Raw genomic sequence first — 13,201 nt, 5'->3', positions numbered from 1 at the left:
TAAAATTGTACAAGATTTTTCTTTCCTCTTAACAAACAATATATTAATTTCTCTTTGCATTTTTGGCACATTTATGTCAGCCACTAGTGAGTGGGTGCCCACAGACATATAAATAGATGTCTCATTCAGAGTTGAACTTACAGGTATTTGTGAACTTTCTGAGTGCTTGGAAGTGAACCTAGGTCCTCTGGAGGAACATCAGGAACTCTGATCAACAAAAGTATCACTCCAGTCCCTGGTTCTTGAACATACTCTGTTACTGAGGTTAGTGTTAAGTTCATGTTGTTTCTGTATCTACCTGCTGAGTGATGGAACTGTAGGAATGCATCACTATACTTTTCTATGCAGGATTTATTTAATCTAATTTTCTCCATTATATAATATTAAGGATAGAGAAACACTGAATATATTTAATAAATAAAATCATTTATTAAATACCATTATTGAATATGTATAATAAATAAAACCAGCAAAATGATAGCTATCATACGATGCCATTAGTTGCTTTACTTTCAAGTAGTACCTGGAAATAAGTAATTTTTAAACATTTTCTATACAACGGCTTTATATAAATACAAGTTGCCTAGAAAAAAATGTGCATGTGAATGAACATAGATATTTAAAATAGCTCAAGAGCCCTTCCATGTGTGCTATGGATAAGGAAACACAATGTAGTGTGGGAATGGATGAAGCAACAACTTTTTATAGGCTGGGTTTGCAATATACTATGAAATCTGCCAAGAAACACAGCTCTCTCTTTAAGACATAGCATAGCAGAGTTTTAGCATATTCATATAATTAGCAGTGCGGCATAAAATTATTGTGTTGGTGTTTATTGTAGATGCATTATTGGATCTCTATGTTTCTTGGCTGTTCAGATCCCCAGAAAGCTATGTGGATGTTGGTTGAATATAGTGTTTATCTTTAATTTCAACATTTCCTTAGAAGGTAGAAGTATACCACCACCAGATGATTTTGTTCACTGAGCCTTGGAGGAGGAAATATAGATATTTGTGGCAGCTTGAATGATCAATATATGTCATATTCTCAATCATTTCAGCCTTTCAATCACAGTTTTTGTTATTATTTTGGAAGGTTTAGAAGATGTTACCATTCAATCTGAGGCATCTGCCATAAAGAGCCTATACATGCTTGTCTTTTTCTGCCTGATGGGTAATATAGATGTTTCTGTGAGACAGATTGCAATGAGTATACTTTCAGACATTGCCACAATGGGAATTTCTTACAAGATAGAATCAATGGCTAGTCTGTTCATATCAGGCATACTACTGCATGTCTACATACCATGGCAGGTATTGTGACTTGCAACTAGAAGACTGTATTTTCTGATTCCTGCATGAATATGTCAGTAGGCCTCAATCTGATGGGAAGATACATGTGTGTCTATTCTCAAGTGTATTCTCTTGTGAACTACATATTGGAAATTGATAACTGTATATCCTAGTGCCAGGCTCCATGTCTCCCTCCTTGCTTGTGTCTTGGAGCACTATTAATATGTCACTCAAGAGGACAGAACACATTCCAAATTTAGGGGTCCCAGTCTGTGTTCTTCCATTTGAAAAATACTGAGATCCAGATTGGATGCTGTAGTTTTCAATCTTCTGTGTATCCAAATGACACTGGGGATTTAGAAGTATACAGAATAGTAGTTATAGCCTTCTGTGTACCCAGAAATCATTGTGGAGCACAAGAAGTTGAGAATGGGGTCTACAGGCCCGTGCTTTCCTTTTGAACCTGCAAGGAAGAAGATGACTGAGTGACTCCAGGATGGAGGTGTAATCTGGTCTTGTTTTGAGTGAGGGCAAAAATTACAGGGATAGGGGCTACTGCAAGAGAGGTCTTCTCTTCAAGAATTATGCTTGGCTCTTATATGAAGGCCTTTGCTATAGAAATCCATGATGAAGAAGATGGACCTTGCTTGTCCAAACAGTTTTATTCATGGCAGATATGAATCCATATGATTTACTCAGTTTGAATGAAGGATGAAACATTTATTGCATGAAGGACTGCCCAGGAAGGGAAACTCATTGGCTAAATACTTAGGGCCTATCTTAATTCTTCATCAGTATGGAGAACTGTAGGATTTTATGCTATGTGACTACTTGTTGTGATCTTACTGGGGTGTCACCGTTATATAGTTAAGGAAATGCAGAAACTTTTTCTAGTACCTGCCATTCTCAATTATGTAATTTACTGGAGTTTTTGCACATGCATCAAGTTTAACAGTTTTTCTGTCTATTGGCACAGTCCGCTTGCTCCACATCCTAGACATTTCTACATTGTGCCATGTGTCAAGATTGGGTTTACATCTTTCACTGTGCAACAGGATTCCTTGGAGACCCCCTCTAAACTCAGTTTTGACGAGTATGCCAGTCAGGCATGTCTCCATGGATATCTATTTGTCAATGTAGGACATAAGAACCATTGTGACTGCATGGGTAGTGGATTCACAGAGACATGCTGTGAGATCTTGATGATGCATTGTTGGACAAACCTTGTCACAATGATCCAACATGCGAGGTACTTGCTTGCCTGAATAAACAGGTGCTTTGTGCTAAACAAATAGAAATTAATTCAGTAGCAAGTCATGGGTGATAAAAGGATGAAGTGTTCAAAAAATATCGATAACGACATAATGCTGGGTTTCTGGCCTTCTCCAACTACTTTAGAGTCTCATGGTCTGTTGGAATCTGTTAGTCTGAACTAACAGATAGGAGCCTACCATTACCTTCCTCTGAGATGCTATACCTATCATCTCACCAAAATAGATGCAGATATTCTCAGCCAAACATTGTATGGAACTCTAGACATCATGTGGAAGATTTTGGGAAATGATAGAGAAACCTAAAGGGGACATGAATTCCACAAGAACAATTGAGTCAACTAACCTGGACACTTGCTGACTCCAAGATACTGAACCACCAACCAAAGAGCATGTAAAGAATAGACCTACTGACACATAGATGAATAGGAGATATGCAACTTGTTCTTCATGTTGTTGCACCCTGACTTGCCTACTTGTGAATCCTGCTCTGCTAACTAGGCTGTATTTCTGACCACAGAGAAAGAGGATTACCTAGCCCTGTAGTGAGATAAGGTGCCAGGTTGAATTAGTTATCTTGGAGGGATCTCCCCTTCTCACAATTGAAGATGAGAGGGGAGGGGCGACAAAAATGGGGACATGGATAATACTGGGGATGTCATTGTGATATAATGTGAATGAAAAATTAGATAAATAGGTAAAAAGTTTTCCCTTACATTAGTAAGAATGTTGATGAGAGTGGACTGTTGAATATCAAGAATCATAGCTTCTATTTCAGTCTCCTTATTTTTACCTGAATAAGAAGTGAAAAATCAGCTATGGTTACAAAACCCATACCTACTCTTGGCTGTCTCTACTGTGCCTTCATGCACTCTCCTCCTCTGGGATCATGAGCTTAAGTAAACCCTTTCTTTTATAAAGTTTCTCAGTTGTGTTTTATTACATAAATATAAAAGGAACTAACCATACCCAATTTGGAGTTGAGAATTTAAGTGTCCATTTTGTCTTAGCTGTATGACTAAGCATTATTCAATGTAAAAACTGCTTCTAACTGCAAAATAATGCTTCTATTTACAGAGATTAAAGCACCACTCACCATTAGGAATAAAAAAAAATTTACGAGAATGACAGGCATACATTTTTTTTACCCAAAGCAACAACAGCAAGATTCCTACTAATGCCTATGATGGTGTCAGCCACATTTTTTCTAGGATTATGGGGCTTACATCTTTCACTGTGCAACTGGATTCCTTGGAAACCACTCTAAATTCAACTATAATTATATTCTCTGGAGCAGACTTCAAGTTTACTCAGAAAATTATTATTCACTCCCTTATTTATTATTCTATTGTTGCTGCAATGGTTACACAGTCACCATGGCAATAATATAACAGTAACTAGAAATAAATAAGATTTTTGATACCAATTCTCATCCCAGCATCTTGAATGGCTTCTAATGACACTATGACAGCTAGGAAGCAGGAATAATGCTTCCAGCTCAGTTCTAGCATGATGTCTTCACAGTCTGCAACTGAAGAACATTGTATATGACTTCAGAAATATTCACTATTCCTTCTCACTTCTTGAATTTGAATGTTCTTTGCTAGTCTAATATAATATTGCAGTGATGAAACATTATAAATGTAAATTTTCATTTTCATCATTACAGGAACTATGACATTAGGCAGGCAGACATGGGGATAGAATCATAGGTAAGAGCTTACTCTCTGCTCCACAGGCAGAGAGGAGAGATTTGGTTAACTTTTGGTCTGACACCGAGATTGCTGATTGAAAAGCAGTTCCTCATAGAGCTCAGCTTCATCACTATTGTCCACTTTGTTTGAGAGCTCAAATATCTCTGCTAATGTGATGTCTGTCTCCTATGGTAAAAATGAGTAATCACTGATTCAACTCTCAGGCAATATGATTTTGTCTTTGTCACAGGCTCAATTATAAAGTGTATTGAGAAGAATCTTTTCAGACATTTTGCACCTTATTTGAAGGTTCATAGTGACAATGTGTTCACAGAAAAAAACTGAGTAGACTTGGAAATTTGATACAGACAGCAACGATTTTAGAGCTCTCTCACTTACAAACAGTGAGTTTTAGGAGAGCAGGTATACCAGATCTTGAAAATGGAAGTATACTATATGATCAGCAGAAAGGTGCAAAAGTATAAAATGCTAGGAAGCATAAAGTCATGACTCCCTTAGTGATGAAAAAATATTTAATGCTTACATTCAGATGAAATAATTCAGATGTAAAGATCAGACCCCACAAATATAATTTTAAAAGAAGTCCTAACTTGTTTGTGAAGGGGTTGCTCTGCATGAATCTCCCTGAAACATCAAAACAGAATAGGCATCCTGTGCCTGGAAAAAGGAGGGGTCTGACTTGTTTAAGTGTGTCAGGATGCGAAAAAGAGAGATCAGTTCTGTGGAAGATTGAGCAAGTGTACTGGAGGAGGAAAGAAGATTAAAGAAGAGAAATTTTCTCTGAAGAATTAAAAACTTGGTGCAATGAAAACTCCCAGGAATTGAAAGGGGAAGCCTAAGATTCATAGCAATGAGGGCAACAGAGACTGAGTAGGCCACATCCAATGACAAGGCATGATTTCCAGTAGAGGGATGCAACCTGGACACTAATTTGACCTACAATTTTTCTTTATACACGAGGGGCTAAAGATGGCACAACATTTTGGGGAATGGCTAATAGTGACTAGACCATTTTAAGACCCATGCCATGAGGGTTAATAATTAGAGGCTAAGAGAGCCACAATACAGAAAATACAAATGCAAAATATAAAGCCAATGAAAAGATTTCTTTTTTTCCCCATCTTTATTAAATTAGGTATTTCTTATTTACATCTCAAATGTTATTCCGTTTCCCAGTTTCCAGTCCAACATTCCATCTAACTCTTCCCCCTCCCCTTGGATATGGGTGTTCCCCTCCCAATCCTCCCTTTATTACTGCCCTCTCTACAAGAATTCCGTTCACTGGGGATCCAGTCTTGGCAAGACCAAGGGCTTCCCCTTCCACTGGTGCCCTTAGAAGGCTATTCATTGCTACCTATGAAGTTGGAGCCCAGGTTCAGTCCATGTATAGTCTTTGGGTAGTGGCTTAGGCCCTGGAAGCTCTGGTTGGTTGGCATTGTTGTTCATATGGGGTCTCAAGCCCCTTCAGCTCTTTCAGTCCTTTTTCTGATTCCTTCAACTGGTGTCCCGTTCTCAGTTCAGGGGTTTGCTGCTGGCATTCGCCAATATATTTTCCTTATTCTGGCTGTGTCTCTCAGGGGAGATCGACATCTGTTTCCTGTCAGCCTTCACTTTTTTGCTTCATCCATTTTATCTAGTTGGGGGCCGTATATGTATGGGCCATATGTGGGACAGGCTCTGACTGGGTGTTCCTTAAGCCTCTGTTCTAAACGTTGCCTCCCTAAGGGTATTCTTGTTCCCCTTTTAAAGAAGGAGTGAAGCATCAGCATTTTGGTCATCCTTCTTGAGTTTCATGTGTTCTGTGTATCTAGGGTAATTTGAGCATTTGGGCCAATATCCACTTATTAATGAGTTCATACCATGTGTGTATTTCTGTGACTGGGTTACCTTACTCAGGATGATATTTTCCAGTTCCATCCATTTGCCTATGAATTTCATAAAGTCATTGTTTTTGATAGCTGATTAGTATTCCATTGTGTAGATGTACCATATTTTCTGTATCCATTCCTCTGTTGAAGGGAATCTGAGTTCTTTCCAGCTTCTGACTATTATAAACAAGGCTGCTATGAACATAGTGGAGCATCTGTCTTTGTTATATTTTGTGACATCTTTTGGGTATATGCCCAATAGAAGTATAGCTGGATCCTCAGGTAGTTCAATGTCCAATTTTCTGAGGAACCTCCAGACTGATTTCCAGAATGGTTGTACCAGTCTGCAATCCCACCAACAATGGAGGAGTGTTCCTCTTTCTCCACATCCTCACCAGCATCTGCTGTCACCTGAGTTTTTGATCTTAGCCATTCTGATGGTTGTGATGTGGAATCTCAGTGTTTTTTGATTTGCATTTACCTTATGACTAAAGTTGTTAAACATATCTTTAGGTGCTTCTCTCAGCCATTCGATATTCCTCAGCTGTGAATTGTTTGTTTAGCTCTGAACCCCATTTTTAATAGGGTTATTTGTCTCCTTGCTATCTAACTTTGGAGTTCTTTGTATATTTTGGAGATAATCCCTCTATCAGTCATAGGATTGGTAAAAATCTTTTCCCAATCTGTTGGTTGCCATTGTTTCCTAACAACAGTGTCCTTTGCCTTGGAGAAGCTTTGTAGTTTTTTTAGATCCCATTTGTCAATACTTGATCTTAGAGCATAAGTCACTGGTGTTGTGTTCAGGAAATTTTTTCCAGTGGCCCTGCGTTAGAGATTCTTCCCCACTTTTTCTCTATTAGTTTGAGTGTATCTGGTTTGATGTGGAGGTCATTGATCTACATGGACTTAAGCTTTGTACGGGGTGATAAGAATGGATCAATCTGCATTCTTCTACATGCTGTCCTCCAGATCAACCAGCACCATTTGCTGAAAATGCTGTTTTTTTTTTCCATTGGATGGTTTTGACTCTTTTGTCAAAAACAAGTGACTATATGTGTGTGGCTTCATTTCTGGGTCTTCAGTTCGATTTCACTGGTCTATCTGCCTGTCTTTTTACCAATACCATACAGTTTTTTTTATGAATATTGCTCTATAATACTGCTTGAGTTCAGGGACAGTGATTCCCCTGGAAGACCTTTTATTTTTGAGGATAGTTTTAGCTGTTTTGGGCTTTTGTTATTCCAGATGATTTTCCAAATTGTTCTGAGTACCTCTATGAAGAATTGGATTGGAACTGTTGAGATCACCTAAATATACCATCATGTCTTGACTTCTTCCCTTCCAATTTGTGTCCCTTTGATCCCCTTTTGTTGTCTGATTGCTTTGGCTAGGACATCGAGAAATATAATGAATCAGTAGGGAGAGAAAGAGCTGCCTGTCTAGTCCCCGATTTAGTGGGATTGTTTCAAATTTTTCTCCATTTAGTTTAATTTTAGCTACTTGTTTATTGTATAGGGCTTTTACTGTGTTTAGATATGTCCATTGAATTCCTGTCCTTTCCAGTACTTTTATCATGAAGGGATGTTGAATTTTGTCAAATGCTTTCTGAGCATCTAATGAAATGATCATGTGTTTTTTATCTTTCAGTTTCTTTATATAGTGGATTACGTTGATGAATTTCCATATACTAAACCATCCTGCATCCCTGGAATGAAGCCTACTTGATCATGATGGATGATTGTTATGATGTGCTCTTGGGTCCGGTTTGCAAGAATTTGCTTGAGTAACTTTGAGTTGATATTCATAAGGGAAATTGGTCTGAAGTTCTCTTTCTTGTTGGGTCTTTGTGTGGTTTAGGTATAAGAGTAATTGTGACTTCATAGAAGGAATTCGGTCGCGCTTCATCTGTTTCAATTTTGTGGAATACTTTGGATAGTATTGGTATAAGGTCTTCTATGAAGGTCTGATAGAATTCTGCACTAAACCTGTTTGGACCTGGGCTTTTTTTGGTTGGGAGACCTTTAATGACTGCTTCTATTTCTTTAGGAGTTATGGGGTTGTTTAACTGGTTTATCTGTTCCTGATTTAACTTTGGTACCTGGTATCTGTCTAGGAAATTGTCCATTTCTTCCAGATATTCAAGTTTAGTTGAATATAGGCTTTTGTAGAAGAATCTGATAATTTTTTGAATTTCCTCTGGCTCTGTTGTTATGTCTCCTTTTCATTTCTGATTTTGTTAATTTGGACACACTCTGGTTAGTCTGTCCTCTGGTTAGTCTGGCTAAGGGTTTATCTATCTTGTTGATTTTCTCAAAGAACCAGCTTTTGGTTCTGTTGATTCTTTCTGTAGTCCTTTTTGTTTCTTCTTGGTTGATTTCAGTTCTGAGTTTGACTATTTCCTGCCTCCCTCTCCTCCTGGGTGTATTTGCTTCTTTTTGTTCTAGAGCTTTTAGGTATGTTGTCAACTTGCTGATTTATTCTGTCTCATGTTTCTTTCTGCTGGCACTCAGAGATATGAGTTTTCCTCTTAGCACAGCTTTCATTGTGTCCCATAAGTTTGGGTATGTTGTATCTTCATTTACAATATATTCTAAAAAGTTTTTCATTTCTTTCTTTATTTCTTCCTTGATAAGGTTATCATTGAGTGGAGCATTGGTCAACTTTCATGTATATGTTGGTGTTCTTTCCTTTTTGTTAGTGAAGACCAGCTTTAGGCTGTGGTGGTCTGATCGGATGTTTGGGATTATTTCTAGCTTTTTGTATCTGTTGAGCACTGTTTTGTGCCCAAATATAATGTCAATCTTTGAGAAAATATCATAAGGTGGTGAGAAGACCTTTTATTTTAGGACAGAATGTTCGATAAGTATCTATTGAGTTCATTTGGTTCATAAATTCCATTTGTGTGTGTGTGTGTAATACACACACACACACACACACACACATATATATATATATATATATATATATATATATAATATTTCTGTTTCTGTGATCTGTCCATTTATGAGAGTGGGAAGTTGAAATCCCCTACTACTATTATGTGAGGTACAATGTGTGCTTTGAGCTTTAGTAAGTTTTCTGTTATGTATGTAGGTGCCCTTGTATTTGGAGCATAGATATTTAGGATTGAGAGATCATCTTGGTGGATTTTTCCTTTGATGAATATGAAGTGTCCTTCCTTTTTTATAACTTTTGGTTGAACATTGATTTTATTCAATATTAGAATAGCTACTTCAGCTTTCTTCTTCACACCATTTGCTTAGAAAGTCGTTTTCCAGTCTTTTACTCTGAGGTAGTATCTGTCTTTGTCTCTGAGGTGTTTCCTATAGGCTGCAAAATTTTGGGTCCTCATTATGTATCCAGTTTGTTAATCTGTGTCTTTTTATTGGGTAATTGAGTCCACTGATGTTGAGAGATATTAAGGAATAGTGATTGTTGCTTCCTATTATCTTCATATTTGGAGGTGAGATTATGTTTCTTTGCTTGTCTTCTCTTTGTTTTGTTGCAAAATGATTCGTTTCTTGCTTTTTCTAGGGTGTTGCTTGCCTCGTTGTGTTGGACTTTACCATTTATTATCCTTTGTAGGACTAGAATTGTAGAAAGATATTGTGTAAATTTGGTTTTGACAAGGAATATCTTGGTTCCTCCATCTATGTTAATTGAGAGTTTTGCTGGATACAGTAACCTGGGCTGGCATTTGTGTTCTCTTTGGGTCTATATGACATCTGTCCAGGATCTTCTGGCTTTCATAGTCTCTTGTGAGAAGTTTGGTGTAATTCTGTTATGTGTTCCTTTATATGTTACTTGAACTTTTTCCCTTACTGCTTTAAATATTCTTTCTCTGTTTATGCATTTGTTATTTTGACTATTATGTTACAGGAGGAGTTTCTTTTCTGGTCCAATTTATTTGGAGTTCTGTAGGCTTCTCGTATGTTTATGGCCATCTATTTCTTTAGGTCTGGGAAGTTTTATTCTGTGATTTTTTTTTAAAATATTTACTGGTCTTTGACTTGGGATCTTCACTCTCTTTTACACCAATTATCCTTAGGTTTAATCTTCTCATTTTGTCTTGAATTTACTGTATGTTTTGGGCTAGTAGCTTTTTCTGTTTTACATTATCTTTGACAGTTGTGTTGATGATTTCTATGGTATCTTCTGCTCCTGAGATTCTCTCTTCTATCTCTTTTATTCTGTTGGTGATGTTTGTATCTACAGCTCCTTGTTTCTTTCTTTAGTTTTCTATATCCAGAGTTTTCTCCCTTTGTGCATTCTTTATTGTTTCTATTTCCATTTATCAATTCCTTCACCTGTTTTATTGTTTTGTCCTGTAATTCTTTAAGGTATTTTTGTATTTCTTCTCTAAGGGCTCCCACTTGTTTACTTGTGTTTTTCTGCATTTCTCTAAGGGAATTTTTTATGTCTTTCTTAAAGTCCTCTATCATCATGATCAAATATGATTTTAAATCTAGGTCTTGCTTTTCTGGTGTGTTTCGATATTCAGTGTTTGCTTTGGTAAGATAATTGGGCTCTGATGCTTCCATGTAGTCGTGGTTTCTGTTGCTTGGGTTCCTGTGCTTGCCTTTCGCCATCAGGTTGTCTCTGGTATTACCTTTTTTTGCTATTTCTGACAGTGCCTTTACCGTCCTATAGGCCTGTGTGTCAGGAATGCTCTAGACCTGTTTTCCTGTTTTCTTTTAGCCAGTAATGGGAACAGAGTGTTCTACTTTCAGACGTGTACTCATTCCTGTCCACTGGCTTTCAGCTGTCCCTGTAGGTGGGAAACAGAAGAGCCTGACTCTACTCCTGTTGGATCCCTTTGTACAGGGCGACCAGATGGCGCTAGGAGTTTTCCTCTAGACTCAGAAAATGTGGGCAGAGGGTAGTCTCCTCTGGTTTCCCAGACATGTCTGCCTCTCTAACGGTCTAGCTCCCCCTCCCACAGGATTTGTGTGCTGGGAGCTGTTTGACCGTGTCTGTTTATATCTGGGCCCAGTCTGGAGCACAGGGATCCTGCAGCTTAACTGCCCCTATCTTCCTGTTCCCAGAGTCCCTATTCAGTTTCCTCTTGGGCCAGGGATGTGGGCAAATGTGCCAGAAGTGTTGGTCTTTCCTGCCCTGCAGCCTCAGGATTGCCCACATATCTGGGCGATCAGATCTCTCTCCCACAGGTTTTGGGAGCAGGGTGCTATGGATGAAAAGATTCCTAATGTTACATGCATAGAGTAACATTTAGCCCAATTGTCACCTGAGAGGTTTCACCAAGCAATGTGGGAAACAGATGGACAGTCCCACAGTCGAACATTAGCTGGAGCTTTTAAAATCCTGGTGAGGAGAGAGAGGAAGGATTTTTGGAACCAGATGTGTCAAGATCACCACACACACAAAAGAGAATTAACTAACCTGAGCACAAGAGAGCTCACTGAGATTGAAGTATCATTAAAGGATACTGTATGAGAATGATATAGTCCCTTGTTCACATGATACATTGGTGTAGCCTGTTCATTGTGTTGGTTTCGATATGCTTGGTCTGGGAAGGAGTAGTATTAAGAAGTATGGCCTGTGGCACTTGGGTTTGAGACCCTCCTCCTACCACATGGGACCCAATCTTCTCTTTTCACTATAAAATGTAAAACTCTGATTCCCTCTCCAGTGCCACATCTGCCTGGGTGCTTCTATGCTCTGACTTGCTCATAATGGACTGAACCTATGATACTGTCAACTAGCCCTAATTAAATGCTACCCTTTATAAGAGGCCTTGGTCATGACGTCTATTCACAGAATTTATCTAATTTAGTTCTATCTAACTAAGAAAGAAGTTGGTATCAGGAACTAGGGTATTGCTGTGATACGTCTGATTATGCACTTGTTTGGAGGACTGTGGATTTGGGGATAGGGAAAGAAGTGGAAATTATTGGGCCTTTCTAGTAGGAATTCAATATACATTGTTTCTTAGTGTAAATGGAACGGTTAGCAAACCTGGTCCAAGTGGTTTAAGTGGAGAAAAATTTCAGTACTTGTCCTAGAGGCTGTTTTTGTGGTACTTTAGGGAAGAGTGTGACTGCTTTTTGCTCTTGGCTGAAGATTGTACCTGAAACTAAGGTAAAGAGATCTGTATCAATTATATTGTCAAAAGAAGTCTCAGAAAGGCCCATTAGAGACTTTGTCTACTGATTTAGTCTTATAAAGGCCTTTGATATAACATAGCTAGCTTTGGAAGAAAATGTACAATCTGTGTGTTTCAAAGAATAAATGAGCATCATGAAGTAGACTGGAGCCGGATAGCATATTTAAGGAGATAAAGAGATTAAGGGAGTAGTAACCTTCATACAAGATCCTGTTGGGGGTGGGGGCAGCCCAGACAGGTTTTCTTGCTTGATGGTTCTTCTTGAGGCAGCAAAGGGGGAAGTGTGTCGCCTGGAGGGTAAGACTTTGTCTTAAGAGATACTGGGGTAAGATCTTCTCTTACGAGATATTTAGGGTTGCTCTATAATAATAAGCTTTCTTATCTAAGTTACTATGTTACTGTAGCTGATTTACTTATCTATGTCTAAATCACTATGGTCTGCTACTGTTACTGATGCACCTTCTGTGTTCCTCTGAGGCCAGAAAATGCAGTCTCTTGAATTTAGCACCTCATTCTAAAACAGCAGGAGATAAAGTAGAGGACTAATTGCTAGAGCCTTTTCTTTTTTTGTCCCTATGCCTCTTGCTTGTCAGGCTAGAGGGAAGTTTGGAGCAATAAACTTCTATTGAACCAAGAGAAGTGAATAGTTCTTGCAGAAGGAAAAAACTTTTACATAGCCATATGTGCAAAAATGAATATAATTACATACACAGATTCATAAATACAAATTTATACATTTCCACTCGTAATCAATTGGGCCCAGTTTACATGCATTCTCACAATTACATCCTTACACAAACACATTCATACATGCTCTCAATTACATACTTACACACACATACATATTTACATATGCATATGGAGCAAAATACCAAGCAGCAGTGCAGAAAGAACTCACTCATTCTGGATGAAAAATGAACTCCAATCTTTA

Source organism: Rattus norvegicus, chromosome 1, assembly GCF_021556685.1.
Source record: "Rattus norvegicus strain SHRSP/BbbUtx chromosome 1, alternate assembly SHRSP_T2T, whole genome shotgun sequence".
Lineage (NCBI taxonomy): Eukaryota > Metazoa > Chordata > Mammalia > Rodentia > Muridae > Rattus > Rattus norvegicus.
This window is presented reverse-complemented; position numbering follows the sequence as displayed.